The sequence below is a fragment of the Bacillus rossius genome, assembly GCF_032445375.1.
Source record: "Bacillus rossius redtenbacheri isolate Brsri chromosome 4 unlocalized genomic scaffold, Brsri_v3 Brsri_v3_scf4_2, whole genome shotgun sequence".
Taxonomy (NCBI): domain Eukaryota; kingdom Metazoa; phylum Arthropoda; class Insecta; order Phasmatodea; family Bacillidae; genus Bacillus; species Bacillus rossius.
This window is the reverse complement of record NW_026962011.1, coordinates 41,933,909-41,958,051: the sequence shown is the minus strand read 5'-3', so window position 1 is coordinate 41,958,051 and position 24,143 is coordinate 41,933,909. Positions and strand designations below refer to the sequence as shown.

At 36.5% G+C, this 24,143-nt stretch overlaps 2 protein-coding genes across 6 annotated transcripts in view; both read right to left on the bottom strand.

Annotated features, from left to right (window-relative positions):
• Positions 1-24,143, bottom strand: part of LOC134542385 (uncharacterized) — a 124,902-nt gene that overhangs the window by 49,783 nt on the left and 50,976 nt on the right. For all 5 annotated transcript variants that reach the window (XM_063386577.1, XM_063386575.1, XM_063386576.1 and 2 more), the window contains exon 2: positions 10,628-10,687. The gene's annotated coding sequence lies outside the window, so the exon portion shown is untranslated. The remainder of the gene's footprint in view (positions 1-10,627; positions 10,688-24,143) is intronic.
• The window catches only part of LOC134541838 (basic salivary proline-rich protein 1-like), a 56,966-nt gene that overhangs the window by 17,497 nt on the left and 15,326 nt on the right, over positions 1-24,143 (bottom strand). The window lies entirely within an intron of this gene.

Below are 24,143 nucleotides of genomic sequence, written 5' to 3'. Positions count from 1 at the left end.
CTAGGGCGCCAATTTACCTTGCACCGGCCCTGACCGAGACGGACCTCGCGGAACGAACCATCCACTATCGCACGCATTAGCTCGGCAATGCTCATCTTTTCCGTTTACATCACTCCATGTTTTATTTTTAAATACGTTAAAAATTGTTTATAGTACAATTATATCTGGTGTTCTATGATTTATTCGTGTTTTTTTTTTTTAATTATATATTGTTACGAACGTGAGCAAGGCCGGGACACGTGCAGGTGCAGGGCTGGCTGATATGATATGCGCCGCGCGCGCCTGGAAGATAACAAGGATTGTCGCTTTTCCCCCTTCCTTCCCCCCACTCCCCGCGCGGCGCCAAACCTTTGACACGTAACTGAAACCTGACAGCTGCGGAGTTACGCGAGCCGCCGACACGTGTTTCGAGAGATTTCTGCTGTCGTGTCGGCGCGGAATGACGCGACTGGCCCCGGCCGCGCTCGTGAGTTCCAGAAATGACGGCTGATATATAAAAAGGGGACGTTGGCCTCAGCAGAGGGAGTTCAGAGAGTTCAAGCGGGAGCTTTCCCGCGGCGGAGTTTCCGGGGGCGATAGTATGTAAGCTACGGACGTATAATGAAACACAAACATACTGCGAGTCCGAATCCCGTTTTTTAACGGTTCCGTGTCATTGAGGTACGGGTCTAAGTAATCTACAATAACACGTATGCAGTGAAGGCTCTTTGATCCGTCACGTCAAGACCACGTCCACGCCGAATTTAGAGATTCTGCCTCATTATCGAATAGTTTGAACTAATCGATAATAGTTTTAACAGAGATACCAAAGAAAAATTAGTATGCAGTTCCATGACATATAACAAGTAATAAGCTAATCTATGGTAAGAAAAAAGTTACAAATGAGCGTTAATGTTTGGGAAAAGTCTCCGACACTACGTTCGGATCTCCTTATATTAAAAAAAAAAAAAAAAAGGTTATACACAAATTTGAGAGCTCCGCAGAGTTACAGGTTTTGCTCGATAGGTACCGAATTACAGAAATGTACCGAGCCGACGAACGTTGTATTAAAGAGCTAGTTTCGGAACAGCTACCTACTATGCCGTCGTAAACGTGTGTGTAGTCAATATGGACTTAATTCTGGTATTCAATTCCGTGCGACAATCAAATATACCACTACGGCCGGGGGAAAAAAAAAGATGATTAAAAATATCGAAATTATAGAAAGCACATGAGTTTTCATGCTAACAATTTACAAGTACGTAAAAAATAAGTAATAAATACATGAACATTTATGTCTCATGCTAACAATTTACAAGTACGTAAAAAATAAGTAATAAATACATGAACATTTATGTCAGAGTCGAAAAGAAAAAAGAAAATTGACTTGCGACAAAAATAGAATAAAGGAAGGATATACATATTTAATTCCAGGTAACCTTAAACCTTGCAAGTCTTAGTAAACAGGATCGTTGATAAAACACACACGAGCTAAAACAATACAACACGCAATAATTATAAATAATTAATTAATCGCGACACACGAAAACAATAAACACGCACCTTCCCAATAGCTAGGGTGTGTACACACACACACACACCAACACACACGCACACACACGGGTCCATAATCTTTTCGCGGTTTCCGAGACTTCCATACACACGCAGCGCTGTGGTTACGCATTTCCGTTCATTTGACTTCCGTTCCATTCACAAAATCACTCCTATCAAATGCCGTATACCGAGAGATAAAAACTTTACACATCTATAACTGCTATTTAAACCAAGCGCGAATACTTAAAGTATAAATAGGGGCATGCAGATTTCGCGAAAAGATTTCGAGACTAGATGAAAGTTAAAACACTGTAGCATCGTCTGTGTATCGCGATTGGGTGAGTTTCTCCCAGGTACACATCGATTGTTACAACACCAATCACAGTGATTCAGTGCGGAAGCAAACGAGTCCTGAGTGGCCCCGGTCAAATAAGGCAACGACTTCTCTCGCAGACGGCCGCCAATCTCAAGGATGAAACCACAGGTGCTGGTCTACCTTGTTGCAGTCTAATACGTGTTCAGATCTTTTCACGAAAAATGCCTGCCCCTAAGTATAACATATTAAGGTAATTTAAGCAAAAACTGTTTCAATGTTCGTTTACTGTATAGTACCGATTTTTTATTTCATTTCATACCAATTCATATCATGATTGTATTTAACTTATAAACACACACAGATGTGTATTGTTTTTTGAAGTTTGAGAATTTTATTGTTGTAAATAAATATTTTGCTAACAATGTATTTCAGACTAAAATTTAAACTGTAGTGACAATTTTCCATGACCTTTAAAAGTTTTCCTGACATATCCATGATTTACTAATTTTCAAACTCCCTGACTCAATTTTTTTTTTTTTTTTCAAACCTGGATCGCAACTGCAACGATTGTCTACTCATAACTCTAACACAACTGCAGTACATCGTTGACTCAAATCGTGCCCTGATGGTTTGTAGGCCTACGGTAAAGTTAAACTTCATGATTTCATCTAGAAGACCAGAAGAAGCTTGAGTTTTGAAGACTACATTTTTTTTTGAAGCATAAGTTTGGTCTTTGGTTTTTGAAGCATTGTCACTCTATATTTATTGCGAGTTAATTTATGACACAAGTACTACCTGATAATAATCAGGGATGAGACTATATGTGATGAATGGAAAATTGATAGTTCTCACGAAAAATAGTCAGAGAAAAAAAACCAGTATATCAATGTGGATATTTTTTTTTTTCACTAAGAAACCAGTCTTGAAAACCATTCAGCTTTTGTATGTGTTAAGACTAAAACATTTTCATGAATTTTGACAATATAATTTTTAATGTTATCTTTAAAAGATTTGTGCAATGGGAGTGCATGACTTGATGTAAGTTTTTGGACATACGCCATTGCTAAGAACTCTTTCTGTTGAAGAAAAACTAATAAATAAAATAAATAAATAAAAATACCCAAAAAAGACAAAAAACACACAAAATTAAGCAAACAATTGCTGTTGTCAACAAGGATATGAACACCACAAAATATTCCGAAACAGGAATATGGTTAACAAACAAAGAAAAACAAAGAAAAATGTACTAAGAGAACGAAAAAAAAAAAAAACACAAATGATGACAACACAAAAATATTGAACCCAAAATAATTCAGCACCACAGTTGAAACGAGACAAAAACACGACAAAACGAAAAGACAAACAAATTCAATAGTTTTACTAAAACAGAAACAAGCGACGTTTCGGGAACTGCTATCTGCTCCCGTCCTCAGGCAGAGACGCACATGGTACGGAAACACAGGTGCGACTGAGAAGGGAATTGGGGCTGGAAAATGAGGCTATTTATCAGATAAAGGGCTACATCTTGCTCAGCCAATGACAGACGAGCTGTCTCCCCATTGGCTGTGCACCATGTAGTTAAAGCGGATTGGTTATGGTGGGTTGAGTATTGGCTATTGTTTTGTGCTGCAGGGATGTTTCTCTCTTTATCAAAGGGATCCACATATTTTTTAATTCAATGCTCTGCTGGCTGAAAATATTTTTATTGCTAATAATGAAGGCTGATTCTTTGATTTTCCTTTTTATTTTATCGGATTCCTGTATGAGTGGTATGGAGTCTTCCCAGAGAATTTTGTGGCTATTTTCCCATGTATTTTCAGCAAGTCTGGATTTTAGGGTTTCACCCTTCTTGCAGTTGTTTTTGTGTTCTTTGATTCGGGTGGATAGAGCTCTGCCAGTTTCACCTATGTACATGTGGCCACATTCACAGGGGATCTGATACACACAGTTGTGAGTTTGTAATTTTTCTGTGGCTCGTTTCACCTTGGTAACAATACTTTTAATAGTAGATTTAGAACGGAATGCTGTTTGAAGTTCATATTTGTTTCCCAGGCATCTTATTTTTTCTGAAAGCCCTTGAACATACGGAATAACTAGGGTTCCTGCAGGTTTCTCAGTTTCTGTGGATTTGAGTGTATTGCTGGATTTCATATGCTGTTTGATGGTGTTGACAGGGTAACCATTGGCTATGAGTTCTTTTTTTTATATGATTGTGTTCAACCGCAATATATTTCTCATCAGAACAAATAATCTCAGCTCGGTTGGTTAGTGTGTGAATTAGGCCAGTTTTTGTTGTTTTGGGATGGTTGGATGCAAAATTAAGGTATTGGCCTGTGTGCGTAGGTTTCCTGTATAATTTTTAATTACTACGATCGTAATTCGCCTTAGTAATAACAGTGGTGCTGTAATAAGACATCCGAAGAAAAACCATCCAAATAGTTCGTTTCAAAATTTACTGTTACAAAATTAATTTATTCTTCTTCTATAGCTGGGCCTCAGCATTTTTTGTGAATTTCTTTTTAAAGTGGAAAACTGAAGATGGAGGTTATGAACTTAAAAACAGGTTTGGTTCCACAGTACACGCCAAAACAATTTTTTTTTTTTTGCTTCTCGAAACAAGTTTTGTGTCTAATGCTTACGAACAAAAGGACCAGCCATGACCTCAAAGTAGTATTTTAGTTCCAGTTCAAGAAAGAAATTTAAAAAAAAAACCTCTCTGCAAGTACCAATCATGTCATGAGATTGCTATCACTCTCTTTTGTTTCTTTCAACATAAAGCCATAATCAAGAATTGACTTTTGTTTTTCGTTACTATTTTTGAAAACTGCCATAAACTTTCTAACAAACCTATAATTTTAGATTTTTTTTTCTACGCTGCCTCTATCATAAATTGTTCAAGTAACTAAGCCATTTCACTATAGGATTTTTTATTCGGTCTTGAACAACTAGCTGTATTGAAGAATATATAAATAAGTTAGAAAATGTTCCTGCTATGCTCATTGGAATTTAAATGATATGGCACTCATCATGTAACACAGATAACACTTCCTTACTCCCTTTTTTATGTTTTAAACATTAACATGCAAATATCGTTACACTATAGGGCTTGAAACTTTCTTGGTTTTGGATTTAGATTGTTTTTGCCAAAACAAACTCGTCAGAGTGTACAAAAATGAAACAATATTCTTTATTGATTGATTATTGATACAAGGGAAGAAGATGACAATCAAAAAGTAAGTGTAAAAGAAAGGGTTGGCAACATGTATAGGATAGCCTAAGTATAAATAAAACAATTACTAATACTAAGAACCATACTTTTTTTGCTTCAAATACTATGAAAAATTGTTATTTATGCTGACAATATGCGGACTATAGTAGTTTTTTCATCAACAGTTGGTTCTATGCATGTCACAAGGTATCACCAAAGGATGGATAAAAAAAACGCAAAATTGAACTTTTGGAACCATGGTTTTGTTATAAAGCTCTTCAGTTAATGTGAGTGTATAACAAAAGGGTTTACGATCAAAACAAATACAGAAAATAATAAAGGACGTAATTTCACCCAACTGGTTGTGACAACTAGCCCCATAAAGTTGGGGGGCGGGACTGAATGGCTCTGCCCTGGCCGCATGCAAAACCTCGTGCCAATGAGCCTATTCCAGCCCACAGAATATCCTATTGTAATAAAATAATGATAGTGGTGTAGTGTGTCAAATATTGTGTAGCTATGTAGTGTGAATTTCAATAGCACATAATGAACACACAAAACCTAGACACTTGAAATTACGTTTGAATTATTAAGAATATAACAAAGAAAATGAATATGTAAGTTGTTGAGTATTGCTAGTTTTAGTTGAAACAAAATTTTAAACTGAGTACTAAAGCCCTTCAGTTTATACAGTAACATATTTATGTCAATGTGCACAAGAAAATGAAGTAAAACTTTATATCAAATATAATAATTGAATGAAATAATCTTAAATGCGTGCTAATATTTCAAGATTTATTTCTGCGTTGGTGGTAGTGTATGTATAGACACTAGAAAACACTTTCAATGTATCAAATTTTTTCAAAATGCTCAGGTATCGGTAGAACGATGAAACCTTAGTCGACAGGACTACCAGGTGGGCAGCGTTGTCTCCAGAACGCCAGCTGTAGCAATGCAGGGATGCTGGAAACTGCTAATATTCTGCTACAATCTCACGAAGACGATATCGCGGATCAGGGTAAGATGAAGGAATCGCCCGACGCGGGAAGTTCACAGGGGGACGCACCACAACGCCGAAATGCCAAATTGACCACAACGCCGACAGCTAGAAAACTGTGCTGTGTACCACAACGCCGAATTACCACAACGCCGAAATACACTAACGCCGAAAAATGTCATTGCAGGACTGCCACAAAGTTAGGTTAGGTTAGACTAGGTTAGGTTAGACTACGTTAGGCAGGGTCGGCGCGTCCATATAGGCGAACTAGTCAACCGCCTAGGGCGCCAAGTAGCTGGGGGCGGCGCAGCACGACACATAACAGCTGATATAATATGTTTAACGATTATTGAAACTAGATGAAAATGGATTTTTGTAACAGTTTGGAATGATATATAGTTATAAGTAATTATTTAAAGTCCACGGTGACCTGTTTATGATTTGTAATAAGTAAAAAAGTAAAAAAAAAACACAACCCTGCTTACATTTGATTGTTGACAAAATATTAGGCTTACGTGATGTATTTTGAGGCAAGGAAAAAAATTTTTAGTGGTGTCCGGCCCGGGGGGGGGGGGGGGAAATTCAGGTTTTTCGCCTAGGGCGCCAATTTACCTTGCACCGGCCCTGAGGTTAGGTTTAGACTAGGTTAGGTTAGGCTAGGCTAGGCTAGGCTAGGATAGGCTAGGTTGTTAGGTTAGGTTATATTACGCTAGGTTAGGTATGGTTAGGTTTGATTGTGTTATTTCGGCGTTAAGGTACATTTAAGAAACACACACATATTCATTCGGTTGTTATTTCGGCGTTGTGGTACACAGCAGTTTTCTAGCTGTCGGCGTTGTGGTCAATTTTGACATTCGGCGTTATGGTATTTCGGCGTTGTGGTAACGACCCAGTTCACAGCACTTCGGCGTCAAACACCCTGAGTCTGGCGTGATGAAGCGCAGACGTCCTGAAGTCTTATACTGAAGAACATCGAACAACTAACTCCGCGGTCGTCGCGAGGTCTTTGGTGCCTCCTGTGTTTGGGTCCCGCCTCACACAGGAGACGTCTTGCCCGACGTACGATTCGTGGGCGACTCTTTCTGACGATCCCCCAAACCGCATTATTACCAGAAACTTTCCAATCGAGCTGGACAAATGCTATGACCAATATTAGATGACCTAATTTCTACCTGGCGAACTGTGTTCAGGCGTGAATTCACGAAGAATGTGTGCCTAGTGCAGACTTTTTATTTATTTTTTATTTTATTTTATTTTCTTAGCACCCAATAGACTCAGTTGATGAGCAGTGGCTCTCTGAATATAGGGCTTGTAAACATGGTTACAAAATTTATGAAATACATGTAGGTTATGATTACATACACTATTTATAATATATGTACAATATATAAATTAGCTAGCATTAAAGTTATATTACAAATTTCTAATAATGGATATTATGTTCAACAATTAAAATAAGTACAAAAGGGAATGATTTAATAATGAAAATAACTATAGAGCACGAACTAGGAGAAATTAACATGCCAATAAAATTTATTTTTATAAAAAAATTCTAACAATTTTATGTCTTTTTATTTAATGGTTTTGAGAAACTTTGAGAAACTGCAACCCTTGCATGTAATCGTTTTGTACAGTTGTGAACCAACTGTTCGTGTATAGGCTTTGTCGTGAAACTCTTTATTTTTATAATATTATTCAATAAATAAAAAAAATTCTTAAAATCGTATACACCTGATTTTTTCAGAGCTTTGGATCATCAGCTAGGCTAGGCCACTGAGCAAGTTACCCTAATGAAGGGTAGCAACACTCTGATAACTTAAGAATGAATCATTACAATAATTAAAATTTAACATTTAGAAATAAATATCTGCAAAATAAACATAACAAACACCATGTAAACATTCCGAACGGTGACGTGGTTTTGACTCTTAGAAAGCTATTCGAAGGAAGAGGACTTTCACAACTTTCTTTCCTGAAGACGGCACGCGGATGGATCGGTCACCAGGGTGTTTTTCAGCAAAGGGAATCTTGTGTAGTCTGCAAGGTATGTATAGCCTGGCAGCAAAAACAAGCGTTAGAGACTAAACGACGGCGGACAAACGGGCTCTGATTGCAGCACTCGGGAGTGCAGTTGGACGGCCGAGTGCACGGCGACGTCAGCTGTGCGTGGGTCGCCCCCGCCGCGCGGACAGACACGAGCCGTCGACGGGGACGTACCATAACGCCGAAATACCACAACGCCAAAATACACTAACGCCGAAAAATGTCATTGCAGGACTGCCACAAAGGTTAGGTTAGGTAAGACTAGGTTCGGTTAGGCTAGGTTAGGCTAGGCAAGGATAGGCTAAGTTAAGTTAGGTTATATTACGCTAGGTTAGGTTAGGTTAGGTAAAGTTAGGTTTGATTGTGGTATTTCGGCGTTAAGGTAGCCTACATTTAAGATAACACACACAAATTCATTCAGTTGTTATTTCGGCGTTGTGGTGCACAGAAGTTTTCTAGCTATCGGCGTTGTGGTCAATTTTTACATTCGGCGTTATGGTATTTCTGCGTTGTGGTAACGACCCGCCGTCGACCAGATCACCAGGGGGCCCCGTCTCACTAAAGTGCAAGTCTTGCGAGTAACAACTGTAAGAAATAAGGACGCGCAATCACAAGTTGTCGCGAACTAGTGTTTCACGTATCCTTGAAGAAAAAAAATTGGTTGTCTGTAAAGTCGGTTTACGGACGATAGTTTAACGTGACAACGTCATAACACAACATTGATGAAACGATTGCATACTTTTATGAATAAAATTGAATCATTTTTATTGAATTATCACTATTTTCTATGGATACAAAGAAGGAGTGAAATGAAATCTACAATTTAATTGCTAAATTTACTTTTATTTGTACTCATTAATTAAAATATGTTTATTACTTTAACGAAGAGATTATTTTAACTATAACTTTTATACATGTTTGCTATTTAACTTCTTCCAATCTGTGTTATTTTGTTAAGGATAGGACGATGATAGGAAAAGTAGGAAACGAATGGGAGTGTTTCAAGTTTAATGTGCCTCGAAAAAGTCAAATCGATGGTTGTTCCAATCGAGTGGAAGAGAGATAGATGCGGCGCAAGCGTAAAATGAGCGTAACGGGACACAGCGTAACGGGACAATGTGCGTTACGGGACACTTTTTCGTGCGTGCAGCCGGCGTTCATCAATTTATTAGACGTATCACGTCAAAAAAAATTGTCTGTAACAGTCACACCCAAAACTTGTCCGAGAAAAGTTTCCGCAACAAGTGTCAATGATAAATGTGTTACTACGCTGTTAGAAAATACAGTAAAGTTACGGATTTTCCAATTCCCCTGAAATAAATGAAAGAGTTCTTCGTAATTTAAAATAACTGAATCTTAGTAGAAAACACGCCGTGTTTCAACTTCCGAGTTGTATGCTTCGTTCTTATCAAAGGTGGACAAAATAAGAAGTGTTCTTAATACAGTCTTCACTAGTTTTTGAATGTTTTGTTAATGTACCAAAAATATTATTTTTGATTCGCGTTCAAAGTAGGTTCACCCAGTGTCCGTAAATTTACGGAGTTAACAGGTAAGTAACGAAGATTCCTGGATATTTTGTAACCATCGTTTGTATTGTAACAAAATATTTGCCAACAAACAAGAGTGTTTCATATCCATATGTATTTACATCATATCGCTTAATCGTCAACAAGAACATAATACTGATTTTTTTTGCTTATTTAATAAGAAATGCAATTAAAAATAATGGTCTATTTTAGTTTAAAAAAAAGTGCTACATAACCTAAATAACCTCACTCACCGTATGCTATCTTACCTCGCCAACCTTAACTAGAATCACATCACTTTGAAAACAGAAGTTTCTTTATCCATTTGTCAAGCTGAGGGGTCAGATCACTCATCACTCCAAGGATTCCCGGCGTCCACTCTGCACTCTTTCGACGGCTTGGAAATCGTTTCCGTCAATCTGCCGCACGTTCTCGTTGAAAACTTCTGTAAATTTGCGGGACATATTAAGGCCCCCCGCCTGCACGGGCACACACGTTGTTCAGAGCTTTTTAAAAAAAAAAAAAAAAAAAAAAAAAAAAAAAAAAAAAAAAAAAAAAAAAAAAAAAAAAAAAAAGCGATTTGAAAACTGCTCATGTTATCAGAGCGGTGTCTATTTAAGAATACGCTGAGGGCGGATGATAGTTCTGTTAACAAACTTCGTTTTCAAAATATATATATTTTTTAGGAGAGTTAAAATGGCTTAAACGCGTGTTTCACGATAATCTTTATGTATGAAGCATCCGGTACAGATATTTGAACGCACTCAAGGAAGGGACTTCCAATACACATTTATCTTCATTTCTCCGCCATATAGCGTTATGGTTGCCGCTCAAATCTCAAAGTTTCCCTATGCATGACTGCGCGTTAGTTCACAGCCTTACGCTTAGAGACTATACCGCGCTAGAAACACCGGCAAGCATCGCACTTATCATCCCGCCTCACAAACAATAATTACACATCTGACTATGCGAGCCCCTTATAAAAAGTCTGTAGTGGTACTTACATTCAACTGTGACCGAACCGCGCCATTCTGTCTGCACCGAAAGATGCTGGACTGCTGTCCCTGTGAACGAAAACCACAATAAAAATGCATTATCTAAAAAATCATAATGTATTCCAAGCTGCATTTACACATATTAAGTAATTACTGTGCACAACAATGCGGTATTATAAAGAGCAACTCTAGCATGTAAAAAGGATCATCAACAGTAAAGTACATCAGAAAACCTGCAGGTTTGTCGAATGTCATAGTATCATATGATAAATAAAACACTGTAATAGTTCTCAATACACGTAGATTCATCAAATTCACATACACGTGACCAATCCATTGTTTATGTCGTTGCAGAGCTCTCATAAAAGCAGGTGGCCGAAATTTTGAACATATTTTTTGTTAAGGTTTAAAATTTAATTAGTACGTAAATGTATTTTCATCCTCACTCTCCATTAGTCCAAAAGTACCTATTTCAATGGTGGCCTAGGGTCATTTCATAAAGCATATCTTCTAAATCTCTTAAAGTTACAATACTATAATTCGCTACATCCTAGTGTATGTATATATATATATATATATATATATATATATATATATATATATATATATATATATAATATATATATAATACACAAACAAGCACGCACAAAATGTACTGATTCTGGAAACTTAATTTATGAAACAACCATTTATAGGGTAGAATGTTTCAACATCTTAGTTAATATTTTTCATTCATTGTACATTATTTTATTTTTGACCCTCGAAACCTAGATTCAGATTCGAGGGGTATTTTCGAGGTACCCTCTGGAATTCGAATTCAAGATTAGGATTCGAGAAAATTGGGATTTGATCCATCACTAGTTCTTAACAAACAAATTAATAATCATAAATCTATTTTTTTCTCGGACTTTTTCTATGCCAAAATTCAGAAAGAAAAAAAAAAAGGAAAATTTTGAGGCAACGGTAAAAAGTTATCCCTTCTCATCACATGATGATGAATCTCAGCCAGTGAACATTTCTCGTCACTAACAACGAAGCGGGGTGGCGCAGTGGTAAGGCACCGGACTCGCTGGCGGCAATGTAGTCGGCACTGGCGCCAGAGAATCCCATTGGTTCGGGAAGTCGCCAGCCCGAATTCGTGGTAGACAACTCGCACCCGAGCCACTCACGAAGCTACAATCACGGAGAAAGTAGAAAGTAAGATGATATCGTGCGAAGCGAACCCTCGTGGAAAATAAAGTCGAGAAAAGGATTTTCATTTTTAAGCAAATACCATGAGTAGGGGCAGGCATTTTTCGCGAAAAAAATCTGAACGCCTATTAGACTGCAACAAAGTATACCCGCACCAGCGGTTTATTCCTTGTGATTGGCGGCCGTCTGCGAGAGAAGTCGTTGCCTTTCTTGACTGAGCCACTCAGGACGTGTTTGCTTCCGCGCTGAGTTACTGTGATTGGTGATGTAACACTCGACATGTACCTGAAAGAAACTCACCCAATCACTAAACACAGACGATGCTACAGTGTCTTAACTTTCAGCTGGTCTCGGAATCTTTTCGCGAAATATGCATGTCCCTAACCATGAGATGTGGGCAGCAGAAAATAAAATAGAATGGTGCCACACCACGGGACATTTGGGGGGAGAGAGTGGGGGTGGGGTCTAGGACTGGAATACCGGTCACGTAATCCTTACTTCGGCTGCCTATCGTTCTCAGAAATCAATCACAGGAGAATTGAGACAGTTCCTTACCACAAGTCATTGTGCTCGCTGCGTGTTACCTTCACAAATGACTCCGCGTTCGGAAAAAAAAGTTAAGTAAAAACAAATACAAAGAACATATTGTGTTAATTAGCGCACTCACACTGGTAGATGCCAGACAAACATTAAAATTATGTTAGGTTAATCATTACATAATATATAGACGGTCGTTTGTAAACTGCGAAATAAGGCGATACAATTGAAGATGGTTTAAATGAAAAACTCTAGCAGATTTTTAGAATTACAAAGATATGTATTTCTGAGACTGTGACTTCACGAGCCATTTTTTGCAATATTATCTGTAATGAAAAAAAGGGCTAAGTACAGCACCTAGGTGATTGCAAACTACTTCAGATCAAGTATTTATCAAAGTACAGATTATACCCTATATAATGTCCGTAAAAGTTCAGTGTTCTTCTGTCAGCGACATTGCAAATGTGAGCTGAGAGTTTCCTGTTCGCGCCTGTAATTTTGCAGGGTTGCTTTCCCGAACATGTGTTCTTTAACAATAAGGGCTTGTTTTGACATGCCCTGCCACCCATTTTAATTTATGCCCTGCAATCTGCGTAAATACTGTGTGTGTGTGTGTGTGTGTGTGTGTGTGTGTATATATATATATATATATATATAGTAGAAATTTCACGTCTAAGAGAAAAAAAAATCCTGTGACAAATGAACAGAGTAATGAAAATAAAGAAGGTTCTAAACTCATAGGTACAAAAAAAAACTAATAAAGTTACGGAATCACGCACATACCACAAGAAAATTCAAAATTATTTACCCGCACTGTTACTGTTTTTTGTACTTGTACTGTGTAGGATTGATCACAAACAGCAGCTGTACGCGATGACTGCTGACCTTCAACGAAACAGCTCTAGAAGATATAAAAAAGACTGGTTATAATAAAAATGTGGTCGGTGTCTCTCAACCCAGATGGTGAAACGAGGTTCGCACCACGCCACGACGCCACCAGCGCCATGACTTCAAATCGGGCGAAAGAAATCAGCGCGGCCTTGATAATGGCATGCAAATAAGACATGGTTATGCATACCGTGACCGACTACCGAAACGGCCTACGCGCATGGCCGCGGAACTGCCCAGTCTAATCGCTCTTTTGGACAAGCTGAAATGAAATGCCCAACTGGATTAATTAATTTTTGGTGATCATAAGAAGAAAATACCATTTTTGTTGCTGAAAATTAATTTATATTTTGTGATAAGGGAATTCACTATTATAGAAAGAAAGTTTATTTATTTTAAATTATACCAGGTTTCGAAACAATACGATTTTTTTTTAAATAAATACAACCAATTTTCGGATGGCAATTAGAATCAGCGATAATTGAATAAAATATAAATAACATCATAAAAAGTTTAAAAAAAATACTTAGCATATATTATGTTATATATGATAACACTAAATATATTAAAAACATTTTCCAAAATTTAAAATTTAAAATAATAGTTTTCCCCGTGGAAAACTTTAACTAAAACCAGCCTCAACTGCCAGGCGGATCCCACGTGGCGAGATAAATGTTTGTAAATTGCTTAGTGTATTTCATTTATGTTTAATAATGTTTATACTTACTTTTTGGGGCCATAACTGTAGACATGATCTGCAAGTTTCGCATAACTTGGGAGGTTGCCAATGGGTTGCATTATCAATAACCTTGTAAGGTTTAATCTTCTATCAGGATAATCACACGCAAAAAAAAAAATTCGTAACTCAAACACGAACCCCCGCCCCCCTTTTCTTTACCAACGGATACCCTTCTCCACTCTAGAAGGCCCTGTGAAATGCAAACAAACTGATCCCTTCATCGACGAGTACCACAGCTCGTATGAAATATTTTGAAAGTCAAAACAGAAGTACCTACGGTAAGGAACCTTTGGTGTGCAAGACTCACACGTGGTAGATTTTTAATAATAATTATCGCGTGTTTATTATCGACAGTCTATTCCCAATGTTCCCGCACATTCTTGTGAGGCTGCAAAGGCGTTGGTTACATTTGATTTGGGACACGAGGTTTTCAATTCGAAAACCTGATAACCGAACGGTTACGTGTGCCGTTTTTATATGGATTTTATCTTCACAAACAGAATACAATATTCTAACTCTTATACATATACCTATCTTTATCGTACGTTAATCTTTAAACCTAAAGTTTTTAAGTTGCTAACCACATTGAAAATAAAATGTTTCACTCAAAACAGATTTCGCAAAGTGTACTAACTAAGCATACATAATTATTCTAAATTACTATACCTGAGGTAGCGTCAGATTAAGTATTTAGATTGAATGAATTAAGTTTCTTTTAAGAGTGCAAAAACCTTTTCCGTAGACTAGTATGTTAAAAGCCTATGTTATACTGTGAACACTGTCAGATATTTTGAAAGGGATCGAGATAAGAAAAAAAAATCTTTTCATTCCTCTACCGAGCGGAAGCGCAGTAAAGCTATTTCTACAGTCAGTTCAAGTGAAGTACCTCTGTAAAACATTTAGTACATTCTTACACCATCACCAGAATGTACACAACTGCATATTCTGGTTTTATGAGGTCTATATAAGGTAAGGCTGGTTCGCGGTTTATTGAGGACATTTAAAACCATCCTTAAAAATATATACGTTTCATATATAATTTAAGTTACGGCAGCAATTACAAAAAACAAAACAGCAGTCACGTGCTTTAACACTTATTTTTAAATGCACAATTTATACTAACGGCCAATAAAATTGACTCACTTTTGCGTTATGTGCAATGAGGCGTCCTTGAAACTTTTTAAGTTTCTAGCGATTTCACATCATGATGCCTATTGGTGTTCACGGTACGCATTTATATCATATAACTTAAGCTATACATCTTTCGAATCAAAACTCAAGAGAAAAACCAAAACTTATATGTAACTTGTTTCTTGTTTCCTAAGTGACTCATATTATGTGGTGTTTAAATAAAAAAAAAATACCAGTGTGTATCCCCGTGAGAATAATCGCACGCTGACTTTTTTAAAAATTGATTTCATCATGTAATAAATAGTATCATAAAATCGTGAAATAGTTATTGATTGTGATAGAATAAATAAATTATATTATGTATGTGGCACATTTTGGTAGAAGTGAATCAAAATCGGTCCAAAATTTTTGCGTGACACTCAAAGAAATAGAGAAATATTCAAGAATAATTTATAAATTAAAAAAAATAATAATTCAATGATCAAATATTTTAATTCAAACTATTTTCAACTCAATAATAAAAATATATACAATGATACCAAATTTATATGTACAACTGCGCAGTTTTTGCTGAAAAGGGATAAATACATTTGAGTTCTTATTGTATTAATATATATGATGATATTGGGGTCTACTACGCAACTTGTGGACTAACTGTAGTGATTCATTGTTTATATCGCTTATATTGAAAGCTTTGTTGCCAATAAAACTGCGAAAAACACGTGTTATGGCGGACGCAGGTAGAACACTGTTGAGATTACAAAACAAAGACTATCCACTTCCGGATACAAAATCTCATAGCACTTTTGTCACTCTCCGCTTTCCAAAACAGCAATTATTTGATATCGCATGACTACAGTGGACTACACCTAACAGAAGTTAGGGAATTGTTGTATGCAACATTCACCATGTTAATAATTTAAGTCAAAACAAGAAACACCCCTACACACACTGTAATCATCGGACTTAATAAACGCGAATTTAAAGGCCCTTTTTAAAAAATGGCGTCTTTGGTTTGTGTTTCTTACCGTTTATCTTAATTGTAATGATATTTTTTTTAATTTGCTGATTATCAAAATTAGATTCAGTTTTTTTTTGTTCGAGGCGCAGTAGTAGCGTATCTACGAGGTGGGGCGTGTAAAGAATCTAATGAGCAGTGCAAGAAGAGTTCTACTGTAGACTTCCTAAGTTAAGAGCGGGGAACATCATCTACAAATACACACACACACACACGACTGAAAACGTTACCATGGCCATCGCTGTAAATGTGATATGTGTGTATCACATAACTTGTAAATTCCCCAAAGAATTATTTTATCAATATACTTGTAATTTTCGCCATATAAGCGTATACTTAAGGATTTAAAAAAAATGGGTGCGTGTACTTATGAACGCGTGTTAAGTTAAACTTACTTGGCTCAGTAAAAAAAATAGTTTTGCAAGCAAATAATTAATACAAATAAAATAATAACCAAAGTTGGTAAAGTATAAATTAAATTTAAAAAATACTCTCAATTAAATATTAATATAAACATGTGTAAAATTTAATTATTTACTGTGGTAAAATAACCGACATAAATTTCAATTGAAAATGAAAAAAAAAAATTACGCTGGATGCTGGATTTTGATTCTTATTTATTATTTTTAATAATTTATTAAATAGTAATATAATAATTTAAAATGAAAATAAATTATACATAAACACACTTGAAAAAGTTTATAAACACAATTTATATCACTAATATTCACAATAAATAATTTTTTAAAATGATATGGACTAGTATTCAATATCAATCACTAAAGTATAAGATTTAAAAGCACATATATAATCTTTATTTGTATGTGCCCCCACTTTTTTTTTTTTTTTTTTCCCATCCTTTGAAAATTTCGTTGCATGGTGCGCGCGCATCGTAAAAATTTACGTTCATCTTTTTTTCTTGATGACGCGCCTAAAGAAGTATAACCTGAAACATATACGGAAAGCCGACCTCCCGTCGTCGGCCCAGACTGAGCTGCAGGTGCCCACGCTAGTCTGCGTAGGACCGGTATAGCCTACAACTCACGTAGTTTCGGTTACCTTCCACGTTCGTGCAACTTCGTATTTCTCTCAAAAATTGAAATTAAAAAAAAATCGAAGGGTTAGGTTAGGTTAAGGTCAGTCACAACATGCTTGTTTTCATTGGAAACTTCTGATTTAGCGGCTGAAGTGGCGTTAATACCAAAAACGCAAAACTTCGGAAATCTTCGGAAATTCTTGCAGGGAACCGAAACTACGTGAGTTGTAGGCTTCCCGCGTAGGACAGGCTGGCAGAAAGCCAGAGGTGCCCACACCCCCCAAACACTATGACTCAACACCCCCCCCCCCCCATTACTAACCTAATGATGCCCACCCTTCCTAACGTAATGATGCCCCCCCCCCCCCCCCCCGAAATTTTTTATGCCATTATCTCAATGATTTACTCAATTATTTTATAATATTATACTTTTTTAGTATTATGTTTGATCACATTTTGCATTAATTAAAACTGATTTTCTAATAATAATTTTGGTCATATCATTTCCATCCTGAACCGACAGATGCCAAACTGCTTTTGTTGAGGAAAGAGGCGGGGTTGCCAATTTGATTTACAAGATCCCTTTCAATTATCAAAGCACCAGAAACGTATTTTCACATTAGAAGCTATAATTATGTAAATAATATATACATTTTTCTCGTCTTTTAACCACCCCCCCCCCCCGCCCTTGAAATTTTAATGACGCAGTCTGCGTCGTTACCCCCCCCCCCCCTTGTGGGCACCCCTGCAGAAACTGGACAAGCGAGACGCCCGCGATCCAAGGACGGCGCGACGCCACAAACAAGAACCTGCCGCCTCGCCGCCTCGCCCGGCCTTCGCCGTCCTGTGCGGCAAGCATTCTTAACCTCTATCGCAAAAAAAAAAAATGTAAAACATATTAGACTGGGCTAAACATCCACACGCATGTTCCCACGAGATACGGAGATATCGACGTGAAACCAACGAAGATCGGACACAGTTTTTTTTTTGGCAGCAACGTAAAAAAGGTTCTTTGTCCAACTGGAGGGGTAGCGCCATGGCCCCCACAAGGGTGGGGCTGGGTGGACCCCTGGGCCCAGGGCCCGGGACTGGAGGGGACCCGGGCACAGTCCTGGTTATTTTTAAATGTTTAACTATTATAATTTTTTTACAAACGAGAAAAAAAAACATATTGAATATTTTATAAATAAAGCTTAGTTTGGACTTAACAAATAGTAACCGTAATATTACCCTGTATTTTTAGGATGAATATAGTGTAGGTAAGAAATAACAATGCAATTATACTGTAGCACGTGACTGCAAAATTGGATTTGTTGGGGGGGGGGGGGGGGCAATCTCCGATCCTGGGTCCAGGGCCCGTAATCGAATGCGGGGGCCATGGGTAGCGTACGCCGCAGATCACGAGACTTGCCCTTACACCCACTTCAAGCCACAAAGTATTCGGACATGAAGTTTCACATTCTAACAATTCACTGACTGACTTGATGTAGGCTTTTGGACATACGCCATTGCATACCACTGTAGAAGAAAACTAAAAAAATACCCAAAAGACAAAAACACAAATTAAGCAAAAAATTGCAGGATATAAACACCACATAATATTCCATAACAGGAATATGATCAACAAACAAAGAAAAACAAAGAAAAATGGACTAACAGAACGAAAAAACTTCACAAATGATGACAGCACAAAAATATTGAACCCAAAAAAAAATTCAGCACAACAGTTGAAACGAGACAAAAACACGACAAAACGAAAAGACGAAACAAACACAATAGTTTTCAAAACAGAAACAAGCGACGTTTCGGGAACTGCTATCTGCTCCCGTCCTCAGGCAGAGACGCACATGGTACGAAAAACACAGATGAAAAACCGGCCAAAATGTTTTTTTTTTTTTCGAATGATTTTTACAGTACGGTGAAAGTTGTATGAACTGCGGAAATTTTAATCAGTGGGTTAGAACAGTTAAAAAACGGTAGATCCTGACGAGCAACGTCCTGGCCGGCCAGTTGAAGTGTCGACTTCTTCGCTTGAAACCAGTCTTGAAGACATTATTCGCGAAGACCTAAGTGTTACAGTTTGAACATATGGCAAAAAAAAAAAAAAAAAAAACAGTCGCATTAAGAGTTGGCACAGTTCATAACGTTATCAGCAACAAGCTCAAAGTACAGGTGTGTGTGTGTGTATGTATGGGGGGGGGGGGCGGGGGGAATGCAAGCTGTGTCCCGAAAGAGTTAACCCAACAACACAAGTACTCTTAAAGAGAAAAACAACGCTTTTGAAGAATCATAATGAGAAACTGACAGTTAAGTTATTGCTAATTTCCAAACAAATGAGAATTAAATTACAGAAGATACGGGCTTCGTGTGCGAAGATCGGAGCATCCGCGCACGAGTGAGAAGAGCAAACTGCAGGGAGACCATCTGTCGAGATGATTGTGAGCTCCAGTGGGGAGAATACGAAGTGGACTTACGAAAGTGTGGACATCGATTTAGATTGTAATCGAGGAAAAATATGTGCATAGCCAGTTAATGAACGGGTTAATTAATTTTGGCATTCTTTCCAGACCTATTATTTCTCACCTGCAACAATAAATTTTACAAATATATGCGCGTTTACTCTCTTTGCTATATGTATTATGTAACCATACAATCTTACCATCTGAATTAAAAAAGTAGGTTACCGGCTTAGCCTTGTTTTAGAGTATTACGTGACATGTGAAAACATAGATTATTAGAGCTGTAGCAAACCGTATGTATTCGGTACTGACATTGAATATATATAATGTATAGAAGTCGCGAGCCCAGGTTAAATTTTCTGTCCGGTTTCCCAGAAGAATTGTTGTAGTTCCAAGCTCCGCCGCTGCGATCGCTTCAATCGCTGGGTATCGACAGCGCACGCCCCTAGCGGTCTTAGGACGTACTACGTTAACCAGCCAGTCATGCCACCTCCCTTCACCCTCCCATACACGGGAAGCTGGTATCAGCACCGTTCGGCGACCTTGACGATAAGTATTCCTTACCACTGCCTTTGAGAGCCACGAAACCCCGGAAGAACGGAGAAGACAGTTACTGGGATCACTGTATCGAGGGATTGTGTACCCTAGTAACGTGAAAATTAGCTCCTAAGAACTTTGTATCAGGCCTTCATTCCGTGTTGAGTTTAAAATATGATTTAATTTAAAAGTTAAATACCTACTTATTTTAACTTTATTTCGCATTGATAATTTTATAATTTCAGACATGCTGAAGGGTTATAAATGTGCGTACACGGGTTGTCAGAATACGAGGATCGGTTCATAAGGCACATCAATGTTCCATTTTCCAGTTAAAAATAATGAAAGGGAAGTTGTGAATTATAACTTGCCAATTTTGTTTTACATTATTTATCAGTTATATACTGTGTAAAAAAAAGTTGACGCTAGTATGCGAGGAAAGTCATAATTATTTAATATGAATTAGTAAAGAATTCTTTTCTATTATATTTAAAATATCCACGTTTTAATTTCTTTAAAAAACTAATTATATTACAGCAACCACATATTTTTAATTTCATCATTTTGACTAAAACCGAGTGAACGCTAGTTAATTTTCGATGTAAATTTTAATAAACGCAAAGTTTTAGCCAAGTATTACCCACATCGTCTGTCATAAAATGCATTTGTTTGGCAAGCGTTTCCAATTTTTTTTTAGATAGATTGCAATATGTGCTTAAGAAATAACTAAACAATTAATTATTTGTGAGTAGATAGACTGCAGCTGCATTAGTATTTTTTTGTTTATTACTTTACAATATTAAGATGTTAGTAGCTTAATGATCGCTGTCAAAAAACGTCATGTGAAAAATTTTGCGTTTATTTACAAGAGAACATACTTTTTAAGTGGATTAGCGTAAGAAAAACATAAGTTCGAACTTTAGTTTTATACAAAAATAAAAACAAAAACGTGGTAAAAATTGGTCCACACAACCACCTCCGTACTTTTTTTAAGTAGATAAAACGGTTTAAAATGCTTTGAATTCTACCGTTATTACCTAAGTTATGAACAATTTGAATTCCAAAATATTTTATTATGTATCCAGAAAAAAAAATTAACCTGGAAGACACTTATATTGAGATTCTAAAAATTAGGTACGCATTTAAACACGAGGTGTTATAGACTTCTAGCCCAGTCAAAGTATATTATGTGCTCAAATTCAAACCGATGTTTATGATTTTGTGTTTCAATTGTTCAGTGGTCTGCACGGAACGTCACATCAACAGTCATGATAAATATGAAATGATAATGTAATTGACATATTTTGGGCAAATAGAGGAATCAGTACCTCTTATCGGCTATATGACTGTGTAGTAAGAATCCACCATTAAGAACAAAGTCAGGGTTCTCCAAGTCCAAATTCTCCCTCGTCACCTAAAACATGTACAGGGTTCTTGGTTTTGCGTATCCCAGCTTCGTCAAAGAGAGCTAAATGAAATGGAGCCAACTCATACTGCATATACATGATCAAGTCATCCTATTTTTCTTCACTTATCGTTATCCTCTGGAAAACTAACAAATGATTAATGAGCTATTACAATTGAATGTAATAGTGTAGCTAATATTCGCCAGAGGGAGAGTTTGATCTTTTCGTGACAATGCTTGATTAGCATTTTTCCAATATTACTCTGTATTGATTGCTCGCCAATTACTATAGCATTGAAAAAGGTAACTGTGGCATCCCCTACTAGTCCAGTTGCTATAGACATGATTTGTTGTGATCCAGGAAATGGTGGGTGATTATTTAGCTAAGCAGAGATCTTATATTAATCTGTGGCATCCCTACTTTTTCGATATTGTCAGAAATCTAGTCGTTCAAAGATATAAAATAAGTAGCGCATAACTCTTCAATGATGAGCAGATGCAAATGCAGTCATCCCCAAGATCCACTCTCTCAAGAACTTGTCAGTGAATCCTCGTCCTCGTGTGAGGCTTCCAACAATTTTCATGTTACGCATTTAAGTCTGCTCTGTGGTCTGTCTGACCAAACGCTATCAGTTCTTTTCTTTGAGAAGTAGCCCTGACATGTAAAAATGTTTAATTCTGGGGTCATCATGGACTCTAGCTTAAACATGTCTTGTAAATTCAAGTGACGGCATTTGGCATACGAGAGGCACGGTTTACAAATATATAGGTCAGTTGCTATAGGAAAAATGTTTGAGATAAATAAAAAAAACTCATTTTTTAAGTGAGACTATCTCAAACAATATTGGAGAAATGAAAAAGTGAAAATAATCTTTTATAGGATTTTTAATACTCTTTCATTTTTTTTATTAAAACCTTTTTTCTTTTAAGGTTACTCATTTACGAGATATTTAAAAAAAAAAATGCCTTTTTTTTATAATCCTTTCTAGTTTCTGACTACCTCACTTCCTATTCATCATGACTTTTGATTTTAATTCCCCTGGACACTACTAAATACGTGCAAAGTGTAACAAATTAATTCGACTACGAGCGAAATGTTAGCATATTTTGACTGGGCTATTTATTCCTTCATTAGAACTATTGCTAGTTTGAAAGCTTTCAACAAACGTTTCTGACAAATAATCTCAGTCCTGACATATGACAGTCTGCGTTTTACACGATCATATTTTTACATATTTCACAGATGATGAAACAAACACGTACATTTTCTAACGAGTCATTGATTTATAAACCTTCCTCTATACGTGTCAGTGATTGCACGTGTGTAAGTCGTTTGCTAAAGCTCGACAATGAAATATTTTACATTAGTTAATGTTGTAAAAAATAGTACTTACTAATGAGGTTATTTTACTTAACGTATAAAACGTATAAGTAACGAATACCTAGGGACAATAACACAATAGTTTTGTTAAATGGCATTAAATTGCATTGTGCATGTTTCGTATCGTTATGAATGTACGGAAGTAAAAGTTACAAAAATTTTATACGCAATGGAAGAGTTTTATATACTGATATTTAGAATGAAATAATTCTTTGAAATTTATATTGTACTCTGTTTTATTTTTTCTTAAAGTTCTTAAGTGATATTTAAATTTATTATGCATATACATATAATATAAGGTAAATACAGCTGTGGTACATGGGAACTTGCACGAATACAATTTCGCTCAAAATTACTGGGCCTCATTTAGCAACAGTTTGTTTCACTTAAGATGGCTTTAGATTACATTTATTGCAACGGCTTAAGTCTTTGGCCGCTGAATATTTTACTGTAGAATAAACAAAAATTATTAATACATGATTAGCTAGTCTTGCACTACATGACTATGTGTTAGTTTTGTTTATTGATTCACAAATTCTTAATGCTTCACATAATTCATATGTCAAAGTCACAAATTTCGTTGTACGAACTGTCAAAAATGTCACCTACTATGGTAGGATGATAATGTGGCTTTTTTTACATTGAAAGTTTTTGTGCATGTAAATAAACTCTTCAAACAACTCTAGAATACAGAGAACTGTTTTTCGCTAGAGTTTTATACACCATCTTAACTCAAAGTTATTGGGCCCTAATTATTTGTAAATTATAAAGATGATAAAATAGTACGTATAATCATTTGTGTGTGGTATTTTTATTTTACTTCCACCCATTTTTAATTTTTTTTATGTGACTTGAAATGCAATTTAATGCACTGTGTTGTATAATGCTCCTGAAGGAGAATTTACAAACCAACCTTACTTATGAAAAGTATATAGGTAGTAAATATTTTTAAAATTTTGTATAAACTTTTTTTAGATCTAGCCATGTTAATAAAATATTAATATATCACTGCAAAATAATACTCACTGCACGTATGCGAACATAAATATTATGTATGTACATGTTTACTGTTTAGTTATTTCTTTAACATACAATATTTTTCCCCGATAAAAACGAGTTTCTTGTGTTAGAGCTTACTAAAGTTTTTATTAATGTATGACTAAGTTCGTGCACAGATCAACTATTTATATAACAGTGTCTGGT